Here is a 6,070-nt window from a genome sequence, read left to right as displayed (position 1 = left end):
CCGTTTTTGGGCTGTTTTTGCCAAATTCGAGGGTCGGGATGCCCCGAGTGATTATAGAAAGTTGGGAGAGATTTCGAGAGAGATTTGAGAGAGATTCCACATACTTAGAGAGATTTGGGAGAGATTTGACATTCTTGGAGAGATTTCACATACAAAGAGATATTTGGGAGAGATTTCACTTTCTTAGAGAGATTTGGGAGAGATTTTCGATAAGAAGAGATAGAGTGAAAACGATTGAGAGCGGTTTCGTGTGTGACAAATGTGAGTGTCCGGCTTCGCAATGCAAGGTCCATAAACCCTGTTATGCCATGTTTTAGGATCTTACACACTCCCTATGAGTATGGAACATTGTTTTATTGTTCTTGTTCATTGTTTAGCACTAAGGTTAAAGAAATTTAAACACACGAACTTTCCAAGTGATGTTTTCTCATTAAGATAGTGAGTTATATAGAATTACATAATACAAACCCTATTATACAAGGTTTAATTGAGTTGACCGGTTTGACTCGTTGATCTTGTCCGGCTTACACTTGACCCGAATTTGACTATTGTCACACAAATAAACCTTATCGATCATCACTAGCACACGAGTTGAGGTTTACAACCTATCGTGTTGACACTATTTTGTTTCTGTGCCATTCCAATTGAGTTAATTATACATGTGAGTTATATGAGTTCTTATTTAAATGCATAAAAGGCAAGGACCTTGATCAATGAAAAGTACATTGATGGGAAAAGGTGAACTGCTTAACTACTTGGAAGACATGGTGGGCAACTGTGCTACCATAAGGCAAGAAATCAAGATTAAGAAAGTTCGGTCCATATGAGTTTGAATTTGTCGTAAACTTTGGTTTTAACAAATTCACATGGATAAGAACACATACACCGTTTAAATCTAAGTGTCATAAGATTTCCTCCTTCATGAAAATGATTGTGAGGAAATGCTTTCACTAAGAAAGATTTTAAGAAGATAGTGATTGTAAAATTGCATTCTCGAATTCAATTATGGTTACGGTATCCCTTTCCATAATTTGAATTGTGAGGTTTGGTAATTAGTCTTAATTGATTAGACACACATATAAACTATCTAAGGCAAAGGTGTATAAGTTCAAGAAGCCTTGATAAAAGATTATCAAAGCACTAAGTATTAGAAACATGAACTTAAGAAATTCAATAAGCATTGTTTTTCTAAAAGTTAAGTTGTTTATGAATACATGTCAAAGCTAGTGGGAGCATAAGTGTTATGTTTATAATAATCATCATGATAGTGGGAGTATAAATGTTATGATTGTATGATTATTAAGGAAAGTATTGCAAGTTGGCAATATTAGTTATAGAAAACAAGAGTCATTCTTTGCAAAGTTGTAAGGATGGAATAGTTGTTTTGCTATAATTAAGGGAGAGAATATTATGCTTCATTTCAAATCTAAAGGCTTAGGTTGTGGAATGTTAATAAATTTAGTCAAAGGTACATAGTGTGTTCTTAAATTTCGATTATGATTACGGCATTCCTCTTCATAATTCGAATTTTGAGAACATAGCAAATGAAATATTATGGCGGAAGATTGATAAAGTATCAAATCTTTATCTAAGACATTATGCATTGTGTCCTATACGCTTCGGGTATGAGATCGATTGCAAATGCTATAATATTTGACCATTCTAAAATTTTCCAAATGTCTAGCTCGTTTAGAGGGAAAAAGGACAAGAATCGGTTTTGACTAATATAATTAAACAACTATCAAAAGACAATCCAAAGTTTGCTGAGGATTGGTCTCTTGTGAGTAGTTGGAAGTATGGTATTGGAAAATATGGAAATATTTCCATATTGGATGGACCATATCGACATTATTATGAATAGATAAAATTCTATTAAGAATGAGTTGTCATATGGAAAATATGGAAATGTGTCCATATTGGGAATTGAATATTGAAAATCTATGTCTAGATTAGAAACTTTTATGCAAAAGGATGTTCAAAGGAATGTTCTTTGAGTGAGAGACATCATATCTAAGGAATTGTATTGTAACAATCTCCGATAGAGGACTTTGTAATTTCATTGGCAATAGTCTTTGTGACTTTGGTGCAGTAATATTACAAATGGATTGTTGCATAAAATGTCAGAATCTAGCATATTCTATAAGTAGCAAGAATTTAATATTCTTTCACTTATGGAAAAAGGATTTGGAGTTGTGAAATGAGAATGATTGGGAATGTGCTCAATTTGGTCTATTTCACAAAGTAAGAACCATAGGTAAACATTGTGTGCACGCTAGGAGCATGGGACAAGTGTAATAATTCAAGTAAGAAGTTGATTGACCGAAACGACAAATAATGAGTAATCGATATTGTGATAAATAAAAGGTGTTTTATTTATGCTCAAGGGTTTGAGGCCATATGGGATTAGTATTATGCTTGTGTTTCACTTTGCATGTTTTGACTTCCTGAATAATTTAATTGGTTAAGAACAATCAAATTATTCGAACGGGCCACAGTCGTTCATATGTTGGAAGTAAGTATGAATGAAGACTGTTGTGAATTGGTGTGTGGATTGTCTAAAAGAGTATTAGACATATGCAAATGTTTGCTGCAACGTTCATGAGTGCTTATGAATATGAATTTGAGCATTGGATTAAACCCACGCTCACTTGGATCACTCCATGAATTGTATCACGAGTGATTGGTGAGACGATAACATCTTATATTCTTGAAACCGAGATGTGTGAGTTGTATCTTGCGAGTCGGTTGCATATTGATAATATGTAAACGCACCAGTAACTTGGTGTCATAAAACATATTGTTGTGTGTAATTCGGTGAGTGAGTGCAAGCAAGCATTGTATCAAAGTTTATCCGTTCCTTTTATCCAAAGTAGGATAAAAGGGATAACTTTGGGCCCCTCGATGGTTTAGTGATGACAAACGTAAATGCTCAGCCGGGCTAGGGCTAATTTGGTTTGTTCAATTAGTCAGTCGTCATAAATCGGAAGTCGAGAAATAGTGCAAAGAGAATGATTTGAAATCATATCTCATATGATATCTAGAATGGAGGAATATATGATCCCTTAGCTAAAGGACACGCGTATCTGATAGGATCAGAGTTGATAACGACTTTGGAAAGCTACGATTGCAGATCAGGATCTGAAGTCATACGCATAATAGTTATTAGATTTATCCAAGTAGGAGACTGTTGGATTAGTTTCTAAGTCCATAACTATTTTGGTATGTACTTGACCCGATGGTGCATGGTCCTTTTGGGTTGCCTTCACCAAAGCAACTTGATAGGATGAATTATGGAGAGAAAGGATTAAATATGATTTATTAATATATTATGAGAATAATATATTAAAGGAGAAATCATATTGTTTAATTAATATTAGTCAATAATTAATTGGTAATTAGTTTTGTGACTAAAAGAGATTAATTAAACTTAAGGGACTGGAATTGTAATTATAAGATAATTGCAATTTGGGCCATGGATTGTCTTGTATTAAGGAGTGGACGAATTCTATGGGGAAGCCCATAAAGAAATCGTCCAAGGCCTTAATTAAATGAGTCCATGGATTGCTTAGGGCTTAAGCATCCAATTTAGGGTTTCCTTATTAGATAACCCTAATAGCCTCACTATATATAGACCCTTTAAGGACCAAAAACGTGGCTAAGACTTGTTCTAGGGTTTCACACGTTTTTTGGGTAGCCTCTAACCTCTCTCCTCTTCATCCTCTTGCTTATGGTGTTTGTGAACCATTAGAGGAGTGACATTTGTGACTCTAAGCTTTCTAAAGTCAATACAAGGATATTTGGGATTGTTATTACTACATAACAATCAAGGTAACATCTTAAACCTATTCTTATGTTAATATGATTACTTGTATGCTAGAATTAGGGTTTATAGTCTTGGATAACTTGCATGTACAATAGAGAAACCTAGATCCAAGCATTAGGGTTTGTATGAGCACATAGGATGTTCTTATGACCAAAACCCATCACTTTCCGCACTTGCGGCATGCACCACCGGACCTACAAACCCCGGTGTGACCCTTCCCACACTTCCCACAAGTGTGGCTGCTCTGATCTCCCAATCTAGAATCAACGGTCTTGGACCGTTTCGGCGCCAGCTGCGACTGCACCGAAGCCTGCCTTAGCTCTCGCAACTGCAACTCAATCTCCAACTCACGCCGCCTGGCGGCCTCCTGCAACTCCAACAAGGTCTCGCACCTTTGCGTAGACACAAACTGTTTGATATCCCTCTTGAGCATACTCAGATTTCGGGTCATCTGAGCCTGCTCTGAAGCAAACTCGGGGAAAAACATTGCCTCTCAGTAAACATCCTGGTGATCTCCGTCACCGACTCTGAATCCTGCTTCAGCTCCAGGAACTCCTGAGCCAACCTCTCTCTCTCTCAACCCGCGGCACATAACGAGTTCTGAACATCTCCCAGAACTGATCCCATGAAACCGCAGCTCTCTGTGCATCCGAATACGACCCCGTGGTCAATATACACCAATCCTTCACTCCGAGCCTTAACAGGTTCAGAGCACACCTCACCCTCTGATCAACAGGGCATGAACACGTGAAGAAACACCCCTCCACGTCCGACAACCATCTCATAGCAACAATCGGGTCTTGAACCCCATCGAAGGTAGGAGGCTTCGTATCATCGAAGTCCCGATACTGAAAACCCCGACCAGCTCCTCCCCCTGCCGTTGCTACCGCCGTTGTAGCCGACGCGGCAGCCATCTCTGCGAGGGCCGCATAGCGCTCATCAAAATACTCGACCATGGCGGTCTTGATCGACCCAAAAAGTTCCGGAAACTTAGCCCGGAACAACGCATCAACCTCATCATGTAGGATCTCACGAATCCTCACATCCAACTCGCACGTGCTCATCTGACCAATAACCTCGGGCGGTACTGACCCGCCCTGAACTCCCTCTCCTGCTCCCGATCCTGACCCGGATCCACTCCCAGCACGCCTCGGAATCTTCATACTGAAAAACACCACAAGATCTCAGATACTTCCCACTATCCCGGGAACCAACTCCCAACCCAACCCTAGAGGTCATGGTTTCCCTGATACGCGTATGGGTTCTGTGCTTTCAGTAGTACGGGCCCATACTACCTTCCACACCTACCCATATTTGTATTAAATACTTCCACAACACCCTAGTGAAAAACATGCATAACAAGCACTCAACCCTCACTCCTAGAGGAACACTGGAAATCTCCCACAAAGGAAACCCTAGGCTAACAGGCATCATAAATCAGGCAACATTATCATGAAATCCTGAAGATCCCTAGCCTAGTACTAGCATGCTGTTCTATCAAAGCTCAAAAACAAATATCATGTATGGTATTTTGGGGTTACTTACTGGCTCCGGCTGATCATACCTCCGCGTCCTCCTTTACTCATTTTGAAAACCATTTTAAATTTTCTTTTGAAAACCCTCCTCGATTTGAGACTGGATTCACACGAATGTTCCTCCAGTTCACTCAAACAAGGCTCTGATACCAACTTGTAACGACCATAAACTTCCAACCAATTTAAACTTTTCAAAAACAACCCATTTTCATAAAATTATTGCAAAAAGGTTTTCAATACAATTATTTTAGAGTATTCCCAGAATCACATCACAAAACATAATCATGAGGAGCGGTACGATCACGCCTTTGCCTTGCCACGGTCTCCTGAAGAACCTGAAAAACATTAAACCACAACTGTAAGCCCGAAAGCTTAGTGAGATATCCCCAAAATACCAACCACATATACAATACACGCATAACATGACATCTCATAACAGAACACAAAACAACTATGCACTTCAGGTCTACTGTGTGACTGGTCCGCCGCACCGGCCAACAGTCCACCTGGTCCACCCTCCGAGTCTAGCCACATACATCGAGTCTACAGTGTGATTGGTCCGCCCACACCAGGCCTTCAATCCACCTGGTCCACTCTCTGAGTCTACAGTATGACTGGTCCGCCCGCACCGGGCCTTCAGTTGGCCTGGTCCACTCTCCGAGCCTCGGTATGTCTGGTCTGCCCTCTTGGGGCCTACAGCCTATCCGGACCA

The sequence above is a fragment of the Lactuca sativa genome, chromosome 6 (assembly GCF_002870075.4).
Source record: "Lactuca sativa cultivar Salinas chromosome 6, Lsat_Salinas_v11, whole genome shotgun sequence".
NCBI classification, from domain to species: domain Eukaryota; kingdom Viridiplantae; phylum Streptophyta; class Magnoliopsida; order Asterales; family Asteraceae; genus Lactuca; species Lactuca sativa.
Note: the sequence above shows the minus strand (reverse complement) of the source record.